Here is a 17,448-nt window from a genome sequence, read left to right on the forward strand (position 1 = left end):
AAACTGGTTCGCAAATGATCGGGTAAGAGACTCCATCTTTAATCGGATCATGGAAATATGAACTTTCTAACGGGTTAAATTACCCCGGGCAGCTTCGAAGAGGGCAAACTAGTGGGCACTCGCTACTGGGTAGATCCGGGGAGGAGCCTTCCGGATCAACCCGGATCGAACCAGGCTAAATGGGCCAATGGGAATGGGGCCCAGGATTGGGCTCCAATACTACTGTACTGTAAGAAGGTAAAGTTAAATTTATCAAGGTGCTAATTGTACGAATTGAGCTCAAGTGATCAAAATAAATTAAGCTAGACTTTTATACACAGGAGAATCGTTAAAAACATTACTTTTGAATTGAAGAAAAGAAGATTTAAATGACAAAGATTTATACAAACTGAACTAACATGGGAATGGAAAACAAAATTTGATGATTATTTTGTATGTTATTATTTTGTATTTTACTTGTTGCATGTTTTTTAAAGTAAAGGATCATTCTTTAGTGTTCATTCCAACAATTCTTTCCTCCATTGCTGAGGAAAACAAACTTCCCCCCAGATGCCAATGTATCACTGGAGCAGTTTGTTCTTCTTGTGTTCCTGGAAGTCCTGAACACATAACAAACACTGGCATTGCTTCGCCTTCAAAACATGGTGTTGTCCACACATTAGTGCCATTGTGGAGAGCAGGGTTAATGATTGCTGCCTGGTCAGTGAAATTGCCTGGTTTATCTCCACTCATCAATGAAAGTCCAGCCTCAGGGCCCTTGACCCCCTGCAATCTGCGCAGGCAGTGTCCATGTCCCTGAAGGCCAGGCCAGTGCTGCAGACGTGGAACTAGAATTCAGAAAGGTTCACCATTTGGTCACTTTTTGATGGCATCTTTTCCACTCTGCACCATTCACAATTGGCAAAACTGAAAGCATGCATGGATGATATTCTTGCAACTCAGAAGCATGGATGCAAATTGTAGTAAACTTTAACCAGGCGTATTGTTTGTTGTTCTTCTTCAAATCAAGCTCAACTCACAAAAATAAGGCTTGTTCACAGAATTTCCCTGGGAAGGGGAATTCCAAACCTAGTCATCTTCCATTTGTAATCTTCTCGTGGTTTCCTACCAGTTGTAATTTTGTTTTCTCATAAGTAAAACTGTGCTTAAGGTGGGGAGAGAGAAGAGAGAGAATAGCATGGTTTTTGATGGCTGGAAGCATCTCAGGCCTAGACTTGATGCAAATCCGAGTCAAAGCTTATCTTGCATCTTCCCTGACAAAAATTCACTCCATACAAAAGACAGTGTTATCCTTGGCCCAGCCTACACAGGACTAAAAATGCAACTTCATCCTGATTCTAATACTCATGTGCTCTACAATGGCTAGAATCCAATCGGTTAATCTCAACTGAAGTAGACATACTGAATCAATTATTGCATGAGGAGTCAATACACAGGTAAGTACTAGTGATTCGATGAGTTTACTCTAGTCAGGAGTCATAAGAGGATTTAGGCTAATATTTGTTCCTTTATGGAGCAGCCTCACATCTTTTCATTGACTAGGTTTATAAAAAAGGACAAAAATGAAAGTATATTAATCCAACCTTGTAAAAATAACCTGAGTTTTTAGTATATGTGTATGTATCATCCCCCAGATTAATATTGGGACTGACTGCAGAAGGCATAAAGATTAGCACCACCACCATCACCCCTTCTTAGCTATTTGCTAGCACACATTCTTATATTCTCTGCATATTCTCACACCTTGTAGGAGCTGCACACAGATGTGACTTCATTCCACTTAGAATACTGGAAAATAATGGCCAATGTTACTTTAAACAGGGGGAGGGAAGGTCACCACTGGGCTGGATCAGGGTGGCATAAACTGAAGCCAAAAATACAATGGTCATATTTTGTTCAAAAGAAAGTCCGGAACTCCTGTTTATTCAAGAGATACTTAATAGGTGCAGAGATGACAGGCTTTTCAAACAATTGTTGCTCCGAGACCATTTTACAACTCCTGGCTCCTAAAAAGCTCTCAGAGGAGCTATTATTTAGCTAAAACTATGAACTCTGACCTTGATACAACAAAGAGAGCATGATGGATGTGATATTTTTTGTTAACCTAACTAAAAGAATTAGCCTTGCTGTCCTCAAGTAATGCTGACTGGTTCAAGATGAGACCACGGTTAAATCCCTTTTACTATCATACTCTCAGCTTGTGCTAGAATAGGGAATGTATGGCTATGATAAACCAATGTTCCAGCACTGTGACCCTTTTTAAAATCTCCATTAAGTTGACCATAGTTACAACTGTAAAAGGGGAGGAAAGGGACCATTTTGGAGGCACAAAGGACAAGAATCTGCTCATTTATGGCAGTTTTATAGCCAAAAATGACTCCTAGAGCAGCTAACATAGCTAACTAAATAATTATAATAATTACTCACAGGATTATAATCCTAATTACAAACTTTATTAGCTAGTCGAAGATCATCAACTGGACAAAATAAAATTATTTACAAAACACGACCTAGCCAACTCAAAACCACAAAATACCAAAATAATACTGTTATTTAATTCTCTTGTAACTTTTGTAATCAGTGTTTTAGCTTTTATTGTTTTTTAAACTGTTGTAAACTGCCTTGGATCCCATTTTGGGAGAAAGGCAGGATATAAGTGCAGTAAGTAAGTAAATAAATAATACTAATTTTATACAAAATATTAAAACAAAACACATATAAACAAAATATTTAACCAGCATCAGGTCAATTGATATATTTCAGAGGAAGGAACTGGCAAAACCATCTTCGAGTATTCCTTGTATTAACCTATTAAACTTTTGGGGTTGTCATAAGTCAACAAGTGATTTGAAGCCATATACATACACATATAAGACAGTCAGCCCTTGTTCAGGCTGGGATTTGGTTCTAGGATCCCTCACGGATATCATAATTCATGGATGTTGAAGTCCCATTATATACAATGACATAGTATAATGGTGTCCCTTACATAAAATGGCAAAATCAAGGTTTATTTTTTGGATTTTACTATTGTTGGAATATTTTCAAGCCACAGATGATTGAATCCATGGATGTAGAATCAGGGATTATGGAGGGCTGGCTGTAGAAATAGGGCCCTACGCTTCATTATCTCCTCCCTTTCCTCCCTGCTTTCAATGTGCCAATTCATTTTTCAAGCCTGTCATATGCAGCCCAGCCCATTATTTTCTAAGGAGTGCCATCTAAAATACACTACAGAAAAAGAAAAAAGGGATGAGGAGAGAAGGAAAAATATAAGCACACTCATGCACCGGTTCCAGATATTACATAGTAGTTCTCATCATAGTTTGGGGAGAGAAGCCCACTGGAGCTGGTCTTTCTGCAGGGCAACTGCCCATGCCTTCCATTTCCCTCTGTTGTAGCATACTCCATGCAGTGAGACCAATGGAAAGTTCCAGACAACTATCCTCACCACCATTTCTTTCTCCTCCACCAGTTGCCATGTGGGGAAAAATAATTTGAAACTGTCAACATATGACCACAGTGGATACACTCCTTTAAACTGGTTTCTATTTCCAATTCTGAGATGGATTAAAAGAGACACACATGTGGCTCAAAGGAATGAGAAGGGGAGACAAAATCCATGCTTGAGCTAGGACAGAGCCCTCATTTCCACTACAGAATAAACTGGTTTTTGAGTTGTATCAATGAAGCGATTTAGTGCCGAATATATGTTCACACTATTCAAGCAGCAATTGAACCTTACCCGTTTCAATTTAATCCACTTCACGTTCACATTCATCAAGGAACCGATTCAACATGGAGTCACATCAAAGGACTGACTATGCCACAGGGAACCAATTCAGATCCGCAGCTTGTTCACACTAGTGCTGAAACCATTCACTGCAAAAGATGCGGGGAATTCAGCAAATCCAGAAGAAGCACTTTAAATGGGATTAGTGCTGGGGGGGGGGGGCTTCACAAACTGCGCCAGTGAATCAGTTCAAATGCAAACAAAGGCCATTTAAACCGCTTCAGCTCTACTTGCAAACCGGTTTATTATGTAGTGGGAATGAGGCCATAGACTCACCCATGGGGTTTGTAGTTTGATCAGGCCCTAGAGTTCTCTGTCTGAAAATTCAAAGTACAGCTCCCTAAGCTGCAGGTCCCACGGTGGTGAGGGAAATGCACCCAACCCCCTTCCCATCATCATATGGATTCCCAGCAAAAAAATGCTAAGAAAATAAACAGCTTAACCTGTTCCTCTGTTGTCCAGTCTTCATAGGATAAGGAAGGGAGGCTGTCATATGTCTTGTTTAAGATGAGAGGGACTCAGCCCTGTCTCTTCATGTGTATTTTAAAGAAGATGACAAGCACAAGGAGTGGCTCTGTTCTTCTAATTCTGGGACAACTGCTCTCTTCCTCCTGTCTACTCTTCATGGGAAAAGGCAGCCATTGGGCACTAGATCAGCACACATATTGATGCAATTACTTTATTGAGACTACAAATTGCCAGACCCAGCCAGCAGGGCCAGTGATCCTTTAACAAGTGACTTGAGAGGTACTGGCTACATTTCAAAAAACAAATATGTATTCTTTGACCACTTTGGATGCTTTCCATACCCCTCACCCCTGCCAGAAAGGATTAGGGTCAGAATGGAAAAATCCAGCTGTTTTGCTTTTCTTGTCTTGAATTTTTTTTTAAAACCTCAAGTTCTTCTGAATATGAGAAGTGTGGGAAATTGGGTAGGTTCTTTTTTAAAAAATGAACAGAAACAAAATTCTCTTCCACATGGCATAACTTGCCTGACATATAAGTGTTAATGATTAGGAGCCACAGCAGTAACATGGCTGGATACACAAGAATTCAAATCAGACTTGAAATTTCAAGAGTTAAGCAGTTGAAACAGCGGACTCATTTTTTCCCATCCCAGTTATGAAAACATTTGTGAATGAGGGCAAATTGTTATTTATAAACTGAACTGAACTGAACTTTTCACCGACACCTAGATTAAAACGCTGCCTGGTTTTAACACGTCTATCTGCATGCAAAAGGAATTTATTTTTGATTTGCCCTGATCCAAAACTGGCATGCTATTAAGTGACTTTCCCCCTTTTGCTCTTTCTGTGGCTTCCATCCTATTACATCCTATTTCAGAAAAAACAGCCAAGAAGGCTGCCTCTGTCTGTATGGAGACGAGGTCCTCGGGTGACATTCTTGGGCTATTTATACACAACCAACCAAAGGAAAGAGGGATGCAAAAAAAGAAAAAAAAAAGCCATTAAGTCCCATCATGCTCAACTCTTCTCTTTGGTCAACCTTTGTTCCACTAAAGCCACCAGCCAGATTGCAGTAACTGAGAATAGTATGTTCCCTGACTTTTTTTTTCCTGCTCTAGGGCCTCTCAGTTTATCTATCATCCAGCTTCATGTCCACCAGCACAACATCTTGGCTTAGCCTGAGGCATTACATAAATGATTAATCTGAAAGGGAGAAAACTAGCAGACAGGACCAGGACAGAGAGGGAGAAACAACTGACCACAAGTTTGACACATGCACACACACACACACACCGTTGCTCAAGATTAGGGGTGTAAACCCTCACCTATTTCATGTTATGGCAATTTTGCTCCCTGCTGCAGGAGAATATGACTATTCACATAATCATAGAGTTGGAAAGAGACCTCAAGGGCCACCAAATCCAACCCCCTGCCATACTTACACAATGGAATATGTTTCATACACGTAGTAAACTGGCCCATTTCTCCTTTTGACAGTTGGCTTTTCAATAGCCTCAGTTTCATTTTGCAAGCCTTTACTGCAGTAATAATTTGAGATATAAGTTATTTTTTCTTTTGAAAATGTCAATTCAATTAATTTAGATGACCTGCGATGTTGCATTGAAAATACAGCTCATTATTCCAAATGTCATTGTGCAGCTCTGGGAAATTTTTCAAGCCATTCTCTAAGAACTGAACGATTTCTTCCTTAAGAACAACAAAACGTGGCAATACTCTTCCAACAAACTCAACCAACGAACTTCTGTTTGATAGAGAAAGCTGTAGGTGGGACTTCTTAATATTAAGAGAAAATTGTATCAGCTTTTCACTGGTCTATTAAATAAATAAATATATTACTCTTACTGTTGGAGTTTACCAACTGTTGAGAAGGACAGGTTGCTTACCTGTAACGGTATTTCTTCGAGTGGTCATCTGGGAATACATACAAATGGGTTTCACTGCGCCTGCGCAGTGCTGCTCGGAACCTACTGGAATCACTGGGCAAAGTTAACTTTGCAACATATAGAAACTTTTTGGCGGTAACTCCGCCTACCCGTTATAAGGCCCCTGCCTTCCCGCTCTTTTCCCCAGTTCCTTTTTTCCGCCATGCTACCTGCTTCAAGGAACTTCGCTCGCTCTTTAGCTTGTTTGGAATCACTCTCACTTGACCTCAGACCGTCTTTTGACCATTCTTTGTCTCCCGCCCCTGGTAACTTCGGACTTTCGGACTGTTGACCTCGTTTCTGGTTTTTCCTCTGGCTTTGACGACTTCGGAATCATGCCCGCACCATTCAAGAAGTGCGATGTTTGCGGGGGCAAGGTGCCCGTCCAAGATCCGCATTCCTCCTGCCTCCTTTGCTTGGGCAAGGACCATGATGCCAGGGCTTGCCCGCTTTGCAAGTCCCTGTCATCCCAGGCCCGGAAAAACCGTGAGTCCCGGTTGACTTTGGCTATTGCCCTGGGCAAGGTTCAGGACGGAGGCTCCCGCCCGTCATCGGTCCCTTTGACTGCGTCCAGTGTGGTGTCTGTCCCAGCCGGGACACAGTCTCCCACCACCTCCAATGTGGCCCGTGGTCCCCTGAGACCCAGTGCCACCGACGAACCCCCCAAGCGCCCCCAGAAAACCTCGGGGACTGAGGGTTCTGAGCCCAAGGAGAGATCCGGGAGGAAGCCGTCCCCGGAGGGCTCGCACGCGAAGGAGCGCGTGGAGGCGGAGGTCCGGCTTGCTTCGCCTCCATCCTCCAAGGCGTCGTCGAAGGCATCTCGACACGCCTCCAAGCTGTCCGAGACGGGGGCATCGTCTTCGGGGAAGGCCGCACCGGTGGAGAAGGCTAAGCCGACCAAGCCCCACTCCAAGGGAGCTGCCGTTCTGCATGACTTGCCGGACAACCCCTTCTTCCCTCCCGAAGATCAGGCCAAGACGCCGCGACCCTCCAAAAAGAGGCACCACAAGGAGACGGCTGAAGGATCCGCACCCAAGAGGTCCAAATCCACCAAGGACCACACCGGGTCGGAGCGCCCGCCCAAGGCGAAGGAGCACGCTTCGCATAAGCAACGCTCCCCTTCAAAGAAGGCCTCGGCTCCAGCCCGTTCGCGCCCGGATGACTCCGCCTCAGCGCATGCTGCCGCCTTGCTGGCCACGCCGCTACCGGCGGTGGAAGACTTCACTCGCGTCGACGATGATGCGCCTGCCTCCCCTCGGAGAGTGTTGTCTCCTCCTTCCCTCCATTCAGAGGTGGATGAACCAATGGAACCGGACACTGACATGGATGAGCCACGGGAGCTGGACACTGACATGTTCTTTGACACCGAGACCCAGAGGTACTACATGTCAGTGCCAAAGGAGACCGCCTTCAGGGAATTTACCAGGCTGAACCTGCGCCCGGTGGCTTCCCAGGGAGACAAACCTGCCTCCTCGCATGCGGTGGCTTCGACGTCGGCACCTCATCACCCTCCTCCAGAGCCTGTGGTCCCTCAGATTCCGGCTCGCTGTTCAACTCGAGTCAGGGTCCTGGACATCCCCTTGACCTCAGACTCCGACCAAGAGCCCTTGCTGCCATCGCGGATGCCGTCGGATGAGGACGAGGGCCCCTCCAACCCGCCGTCTCCTCAAGGGATGCATCATCCAAGGCCTTCGTCCCCAACTGATGATGTGCGCTCGTTCAGCGAGCACATCATTAAGATGTGTCGAGCCCTGGACATCGAGCTTTCCCCTCCTGAGGAGGAGGCTCGCAACCCTGTGGAGCGCCGTGTCCTTGGCCGAGTCCCCACGCCACCCTGCATCCCAATGTTGCCGTCTCTGCAATCCATCGTCCAGAGGTCGTGGGATGCGCCAGCTTTGCTCACCGCGTCCTCTCAGAAGATCGAGACGCTGTACCGGATCTCCCCGCCAAGTTGCTCTTGGTTGACCGACCACCCCAAGCAGAACTCGGCGATTGTGGAGGGGGCTCAGCAGACCTTCATGCCGTAGCAAGCGACTTCCCCAGCGGACCGGGAGGCCAAAAAGATCGATGGCCTGGCTAAGAAGGCCTATTCATCGACTGCCCTCATCGTCAAGGCCATAAATTACAACGCCTGTATGGGGGCCTACATCCAGGCCTTGATGGAGGGGATCTCGCCAATCGCCCCCGACGTCCCAGACGAGGTCCAACGTCACTTGGTTGAGATCCGCGATGAGGCCCACTTGATCGGGAGCTGGCTCATCACCGCCTCCAGAAACGTGGCTGACTGTGCGGGACGAGCCATGGCGGCATCGATGGCTCTGCGCCGACATGCGTGGCTGAGGGGGTCGGACCTCAACGCCAACGTCAAATCAGCCATCAAGGACATGCCTCTGGACAGTAGCGGCCTTTTCCACGCCGACACCGACGAGCGTCTGAACCGCAAGTTCAGAATGAAGGCGGTGGCGAAGAAGCACGGGATGTCATCGGCTTCCATCTCGCCCTTCAGAAAGAGGCACCGTCCGTGGCCACCGCAAGGTCAGTCCCAGGGGACCTTCCCACAGGACCGGCAATCTCAGCAGCAGGGCTCCCAGAGACGCCACTACCCCTCACAGTCTTCCTCCTCCTCTGGCCGTCGTAATTTCCCGCCTCGGTACCGCAAGGCTCGCCGGCAGGATACCGACCAGGGGAAGAAGAGAGCCTGAAGGGACGCAGCGCGCTTCGTCTCCCCTTCTCCCTTCTTCTTTTTGGACATTCTAAGGCCCTTTGCTAACACCTGGGCCTCTATAACATCGGACTCGTGGCTCCTTAACATCGTCTGTAGGGGTTATGCCCTCGAGTTCCAAGAGCTCCCTCCAACCGGAGCCTTCTTGTCCACCCTCCCCTCAGACACCCTTCTTGACGAAGTGCGCACTTTGCTGGAAAAGGGGGCAATTTCCCCCTTGCCGCCGGAACAATGCTCCAGGGCCTTTTTCTCCAGGTACTTTATGGTACCGAAGGCGGATGGGGGCATCAGGCCCATCCTAGACTTGAGACAATTAAACTTGTTCCTGGAATACCGTCGCTTTCGAATGGTAACCTTGGCTTCCATTCTGCCTCTGCTCCACCAGGGCATGTGGTTCGCAACCGTCGACCTGAAGGATGCCTACTTCCACATCGGGATTCGGGAGTCCTACCGGAGATTCCTCGCCTTCACCGTCGGCTCCACCACGTACCACTACAACGTGCTTCCTTTCGGCCTTGCCACGGCACCGAGGGTCTTCACAAAGTGCATGGCACCGGTAGTGGCATACCTTCATCAGAAAGGCTTCATAGTCTTCCCGTACCTGGACAACTGGCTGTTTGCTGCCGAATCCCAGCGAGAGCTGCAGGAGGCAGTCTCATTCGCCTTGCACCTTTTCGACTCCCTTGGACTGGTCGTCAACCGGGAAAAGTCCCACTTCACACCGACCAGACAGGCCAAGTTCATCGGGGCCATGCTCGACTCCGAAAGATGCTCCGCCTTTCTCCCTCCAGACCGTTTCCAGGCGCTGACAGCATCGCTCAGGCCTTGCATCTCACACAGAAGGGTGAGGGCCAGGGACGTCCAGGTCGCCCTGGGCCACATGGCTTCGACAACGTTTGTCACGCCGTGGGCAAGGCTTCGCCTTCGACCTCTTCAGTCCTGGTTCCTCTCGGTCTTCTCCCCGATGGAGGACCCCCCGTCCAAGTGGCTCACGGTACCAAGACCGGTAGCCGCTTCCCTGAGATGGTGGCTGGACTGTCGCAACATGTGCACCGGGATGCCCTTCCATCAGCCTCAGCCCCAACTGACTCTGACAACAGATGCTTCCCTGGAGGGCTGGGGCGCCCACTTCCTCGACTTGGTCGTCATGGACAAATGGTCCTCCCAAGACAAGCTTCTCCACATCAGTGCCCTGGAGATGCTGGCTGTCGAGAAGTCGCTGAGGGCTTTCGAAGCTGCCATCGCAGGCGAGGTGGTCCTCCTAAGGACGGACAACACCACTGTGATGTATTACATCAACAAACAGGGAGGCACCAGATCCAAGACTCTGCTTGACCTCACTCTCTGCATCTGGGACTGGTGCATCCAGAGACAAGTTCTCCTCCAGGCTATTCACCTTCCCGGAGAGGACAATGAATTGGCGGATCGCCTCAGCAGATCTCCGTCGGTGTGCCACGAATGGAGGCTCCATCCCGAGACAGTCTGCGACCTGTTCGAGCGGTGGGGAACCCCGCGGATCGACCTCTTCGCGACCACATGGAACAGCCACTGTCCCCAGTTCTGCTCCAGGAAGCGAATGGATGGATCCCTCGGAGACGCGTTCGCCTTCCTTTGGACGGGAGAGCTGCTCTACGCCTTTCCTCCCTTCCCTCTCATCATCAGGGTGGTGTCCAAAATGACAACGGACCGGTCGCATGCCATCCTGATCACCCCGTGGTGGCCGAGACAGCCTTGGTTCGCATCCCTTCTCCACCTCTCCAGGAGATGCTTCATGCACCTCGACTTCCGCCTGGACCTGCTGTCGATCCAGGATGGACGAGTTCTCCACCCGGACATCGAGAGCCTGCCACTGGTGGCCTGGAGGATACAGCCCTAGCCCCCCTGCCGGATGCGGTGAGGACGGTGATTCTGGCTGCAAGGAAACCTTCCACCCAGCGGTCCTATGCCCTGAAGTGGAGGAGGTTTAGCCTCTTCCTTGACCAGAAGGGCTTGTCTCCTACTCAAGTCTCCACTCCAGTGGTGCTGGAGTTTTTGATGGCACTTTTTGATGAGGGGTTATGCCTCGCATCCATCAAGTGCTATTTGTCTGCCATTTGCTCCAAGTACCAATTCGGGGGAGGCCTTCCTTTTTCAGGGATCCCTTGGTGAAGGGGTTCCTTAAGGGATGTGCCAATTTGCATCCTCCTGTGTTGGTACCAGCACCTGCTTGGAGCTTGGAAGCGGTACTGTCCGCTCTCCAATCTAAGCCCTTTGAGCCGATGGCCACAGCGGACTTGAGACTATTGACTTGGAAAACCGCCTTTCTTGTGGCCATCACCTCTGCCCGCCATGCGGGCGAACACTGTGCCTTGCGGAGGGACCAGCCCTTCCTGAGGTTTCACAAGGACAAGGTGGTCCTCTGGACAGACATTACTTTTTTGCCTAAGGTTGTGTCTGCTTTCCATATGTGCCAGGACATTGTGTTGCCTACCCTCGCTTCCAATCCGACTTCGGATGCAGAGCAAAGCCTGCACTCTCTTGATGTCAGGAGAGCGCTGGCGTTTTACCTGGACAGAACTGCTGCCTCCAGCCGGTCCGAGAGGCTCTTCCAGTGCTACTCGGAGCCAAAGAAGGGGTTGCCCGTGTCTGCACAGAGGTTTTCCAAATGGGTGGCTGGTACCATCCACCTCTGCTACGAACTGTTGGGCAAACCTCTCCCTGGCAGGGTTCGGTCTCATTCCACAAGGGCAATGTCAGCATCCTCTGCATTCCTGTCGGGCATTCCCTTGGAGGATGTCTGTAAGGCTGCTGTCTGGTCCCAGCCATTGACTTTTATAAAGCACTACAGGCTGGACACCAGAGCCATCCGAGACGCAGCTTTCGGGAGGGCTGTGTTGGTTTCAGGGTTGCATTGAGTGCGCCGCTGATGTGTTTGTGACAAGTTATGTTTACTATGCACTGTTTTTTAACATTCTGGTTGAATGTTCAAGTCTCATTCAGGTGGAATGTTGGTTTGCACAAATGGCCATGGGACTGGTCTTGCATGACCTTATGTCCCCTTCTTAGGTTCTGCAATGTCATTGCTGTTGAGGGGTTGTGCACAAAAAGACTGACTCGTCTTTATGGTTCAAGGGTTTTATTGTTCAATAAAATTACCTTTGGTTCACCATAGCTTTGGTTTCAGGACACTCCCTCCGCCGCTACCTTAGCTTGTCAGTCTAAACCCATTTGTATGATTCGCAGAGACCACGAAGAAGAAGGACAGGTTGCTTACCTGTAACGGTATTTCTTCAAGTACTCATCTGCAAATACATACAAATCCCACCCGTCCGTCCCCTCAGTGTCTTGCTCTACATTGGCTCTTCCATCGCCTGCTTGGCGGAAAAATTGCGGAACTGGGGAACAGTCTTACCAAGTAAATGCTATGAGAGAGTTGCTATAGAGTCTATTTGGAGGCCTATAACACGAAATATAGTTGGAAGATACATTCAGTAGTTTGGCTCCAATTGCTAACACTCCATTTTCAACATTGGCAAAAAGCATAGATGTCACAGTCCTTACCCAGGGATTACTTTATAAAAGACTTTCCACTCTTAAGACTACATAACCCAAAATCCTAGCTATAGAGCAAAGATACATATTGGATTGTTAAGATTTCTAAGACTTTGTCCTTCTCGGTTACTTTGGATTACAATTATAGCATTTCCCCAAGAGAGGTGAAAAAATGGCATAACATAGTTAAGGCAAACTATGCTTGTGTGTGAGAAGATAATGGCGGGATACAGACCGCCATAAAGTACGTCTTCTATACGTACTAGGGTTAGGAAGGGGCGGTGCTTCCGCACCCCCCTAACCCTAGTACGTATAGAATACGTACAACATGGCGGCGCCCCTTCCACATGGGCGCCGCCATGTTTACGTATCGGACGCTGAGCGTCCGTACGTGTCGCGGCGCCTATGACGTCGCGAGTCCGCGCCAGGCGCCTCGCGACGTCATAAAGGCGCCGCAAAAAGAAGCTCCGAAATGGAGCTTCTTTTTTGCTCCGCGCGGGAGCCGCGCGGTTTGGCTGCTGCGGCTCCCTCGCGGAGCAAATGGCGCCGGCGGGAGACCGCCGCAAAGCGGCGGTCTGTATCCCGCCAATGTGTTTTAAAAGGATAAAAATTCAGGTTTGCATTGATAAAGCTGTAAACACTCATCTCCTCAGTCCCATAGATTCATCATAGTGGATGATAACAATCACATCCTGTGACATTAAAGCAATAATACAGGCTCGACTTTGTGTTTATCCTTTGTATCGCTGTACAGCTTGCTTAACCACCTGTTCTTCTCTGTCCATATAATAGTTTACTTAGTTTACTGTAATTCGGGGATAGGGAATGTGTGCCTTCCCAGATTTTGCTGGACTGCCATCCCCATTATCCATCATGTCATGTGGCTACAAGTGATGACAACTGTAATATGATAATCTGGAGGGTTTTCACTTTCTCACTCTTGGTCCAATTGGTCACAAATAGTTGTATCCAGGTTTAGTCATACTTAGAGTAGACCCACTAAAACTGATGAGAAACTAGACATATTTACCTTAACCACCATTGATTTCAATGGCTCTACACTGAATAAAATCTGATTCAATCCAATATGGTCTATGATTATCAGGTATGATGCTAAAGAAAGCTGAGCAACTTTGGATGCTGGTTTCAGTAGAGGCAGGAAGCCAATATTAATATTATTTTCAGTGAGGAGGGCCTAGGCTGGTCACAGCCTGATGGTGCAAAACAAGTAGACTAGAATGGGAAATGAGTTCTGGAAAACGTAACTGTGATCTAGAGCTAGGTGTAGTTACTTAAAAAAAAACAAACCTAAAGCTCTAGAGCCCTGTAGTCACCAACCATGCAGTTCTGGGCACCACAATTCAAAAGGGATGTTGAGAAGCTGGAGTGTGTCCAAAGGAGGGCAACTAAAATGGTGAAGGGTCTGGAAACCATGCCCTATGAAGAATGGCTTAGGGAACTGGGGATGTTTAGCCTGGAGAAGAGAAGGTTAAGAGGTGATGTGATAGTCCTGTTTAAGTATTTGAAGGGATGTCATGTTGAGAAGGGAGCAAGCTTGTTTTCTGCTGCTCCAGAGAACAGGACCCAGAACAATGGATGCAAGCTCCAGGAAAAGAGATTCCACCTCAACATTAGGAGGAACTTCCTGACAGTAAGGGCTGTTCGACTGTGGAACAAACTTCCTCAGAGTGTAATGGAGTCTCCTTCCTTGGAGGTCTTTAAACAGAGGCTGGATGGCCATCTGTCGGGGATGCTTTGACTGAGAGTTCCTGCATGGCAGGGGTTGGGCTAGATGGCCCTTGGGGGCATCTTCCAACTCTACAATTCTATGATGCTATGATTCTAACTCCCAGAATTCTGCAAACAACATGAACGCTCCAAGTTTGACTACGACTCATTTGGCCTTGTTTGGAGAAATGTCAAGACTGAGCAAGATCAGAGGTCTGAGGCCTTTCTGTTAGTAACCACTCCAGGCTCTGGACCCCTTGATAATGGAGAGGCTTCTGTCAGAAGCTGTAGAGACCAGAACTCTTTACATGCTCCCTTGTTGATAATTGATAATGGGCCGTTGCTGGGCCAGAAAAGCCTAATGCCGAGGCAAGGGGATTCCTGAAGCCAAGGGCAATTGATTCTTCCCACCCTTTATTTGATAGAAATGTTACATATTAACCCTGCTGTTATTCTTTTCCTTTTGCAACCTTACCCCTGCAGCAGCAAACGGAGTTCACAGAGCAACTGCATACCTGCCACGAGGACAAGGGATGGTCAATGCACATGATGACTGTCCCCATCCCCAGTCAATCACCCTGTGCTCAAGGCCATATGTCGCTTGCTACCACAAGGAGAAAAAGTGATTAAAAAGAATTAGAACACCCAACTTTCCATGTCAACACTGATGTAGGGATGGCCAACTTCTTCACCAATTCTATTTGTTATTAATAATCCAGTCATTACATGTTAATTACTTTGCCTTGACCCATTGCCTCTTTCTTGGAGATTCCCATTCTTCCCTATCCTGTCCTCACTTTCATTTTATCTGTTTTTTGTATGTATTCCAGCTTGAGAGAGGAGATGTCATGATCAGTGTAAACATGGGAGACACCTGTACACACTATGCATAGCAGGATGGGTTTTTGGCAGCAGCGCAAAAATGTATGTAGGGCAAATAACAGTAAGATACATGTTTAATTTAGTTGTAATCATCTCCTCACTTAACCTGCAAATCAGCCTTCAGTGAGATGAGATTGTGAGCTACAGACTGAAAGAAAATTCATACTTATAGATCTCATGTCAAAAAAGGGGTTCCCAACAGTTGGGAAACTATCAGGAAGTATTATAGATCAGCAAGAATTTGCTCACTGTACTCAAATGTCCAGTGTTTCAGAAGAATTATTCTGTACAGAAAAGCACATTGTTTTGTTTTTTTTTGCACAAAACCCTATCTTCTTCAGTGAGAACAGGTTTCCTACACAAAAATGTGCTGTTCTTTTCTGCACAGAAAACAGATTTTCACACTGAGTCGAATATGAAGAGAATATTGTGGAAGAATAGTCATTTCCTCACTCACACAAGAACAAAATAGTCAAGAATTTACATCTTTAAATTGTGCTGTCAATAAGTAGCTGGCAAATTAATTTCATCTCACAGTAACTTCATTTACTGTTTCATTTCTATACCAGTCACTGAGCTTTAATTACGGTCTTTGCTTATTCCCTGATGAAACAAAAAGGCTAAGTAAGGTAGCAACTATTGTATATGTTTACTGTATATACTCATGTATAAGTCTAGAAATTTAGGTAAAAAAATTGACCCCCAAAACATGACTTATCCATGGACTAATGTAAGTACTGTATCTTAACTCTTAGTTAAAAGAAAGAGCTATCCCCTGGTGAAAGGCAAGAGTATAATCTATCCTAGAAGCACCAACCTCCTCTACTCATCCATCCAGCCTTAAGAGTGAGCACAAAGAGCTATGTATGCTGGAATTTTGTATGTTCTTTGACATTGTTTTGCTTTTAGATCCTTTGCTATATACTCCTAAGTTTTACCCTTGACCTATCCATGGGTCATATCAAAATCCATAATTTTGGCCCCAAAATCTGCCCTCAACTTATACATGAGGTTGACTTATAGTCAAGTACATATGGTAATTTCATTGTTGTTCTCTCTGATAATGAAGTATTTAGCCTTGGTATACTCTGCCATATTCAACCTTTCAAAGTGGCACTCTGCTTATCTGTCTCTTTCTTGGAAATGTAGTAGTATCTCTGACCACCAGGATGCTCTGCACTATCAAATGTTCCAGGAAGGATAGTAATACTTTACCATCCAATAGCTGCTGGTTAAGCACAGCTCCTGTAACAGCAGCATCAAGCCTAATAGTAAAGCAGCAAGAGAAGCTAGAGGGCTGAGAAAGGAGGGAGGGCAAGCCACTGGGAACACCAACTGAGATTTAGCATAACACCATGAATGTGTTAATTTCTTCCAAATGGTCTTTGAACAATATGGCCATTCACAAATGAGTAATCAGTGCTTTGATTAACACTGATTTATCAGTTTAACAAGGAGGTTTAGGGTGACCAAGGAATGCTCTCTGCCTTTTGCCATTATTTTTGCAATTATTCCTCTTTTTTGTTTGATCCCGGAGAGCTATTTTGCTTTCCAAGTGCATTGTTCCCTTTCCATGTACAGAAAAAAAATATGCCGTGGTATGTGGCCAATTCCACATTTATTTCTCTGTAACCCTGTCACACTTTGTATAAAACAACTTTTAATGGAATAGTGAGTAGCTATATTTAGACTCTTTGATGATTTTTTTAAAATTACAGCTTCAGAATAATAATTGCACAGGTGACATTAAACCACCCATATAAGCTGAACATATAAGCAAAGCCCTGTTTTTTTCATTAAGCAACTATCTGTGTTATAGAGGGGCTTGACAAACTGCCCCAAAAGGGCAGGCTGGAGCTGCCTGTTTTTGCTCCTGAGGGAGCCCGCAGCAACCAAACCAAAAAGAACATGCTAAAAGCAGAGTCTTCTTGGTGCACACGGCCACTGCCATGAGTGCACCATTGGTCAAAGTCATAGGAAAGATAAACTAAAATTCCAAGCCATAAATTCAGAATACCCTTGGAAGTATAAACAGTGAAACAGTCCAGGCTGATATTCTAATTTAAATTGTTTATTGAAGTAAATATAAAGGCAGAGAAAGGGATTTGTGAAAATACACAATAAAACAGGAAAAAAATTGTAAACCAGCAATACTAATCTGCTGAAATTCTACTCTTTAACCAAACCACATAGTATGCCAAAGACACTGTAAAGTTCAAAATCCTTTTAATTTTTATACTCAAGTAAGCACAGCTGCAATCTGAGTTGTGGCCATCATGCACAGAAGGGGATGGGTTTCTTTCCTTTCTCAGGATGACTGGTTTCCAGCCAGTTTTTAATTTCAGAAGTAACATACAAACTTCAGAGTAGGCTTAAAAAGTG

The sequence above is a fragment of the Sceloporus occidentalis genome, unplaced genomic scaffold (assembly GCF_023333645.1).
Source record: "Sceloporus occidentalis isolate IW3139 unplaced genomic scaffold, rSceOcc1.0.p SCAF_7, whole genome shotgun sequence".
Taxonomy (NCBI): Eukaryota; Metazoa; Chordata; class Lepidosauria; order Squamata; family Phrynosomatidae; genus Sceloporus; species Sceloporus occidentalis.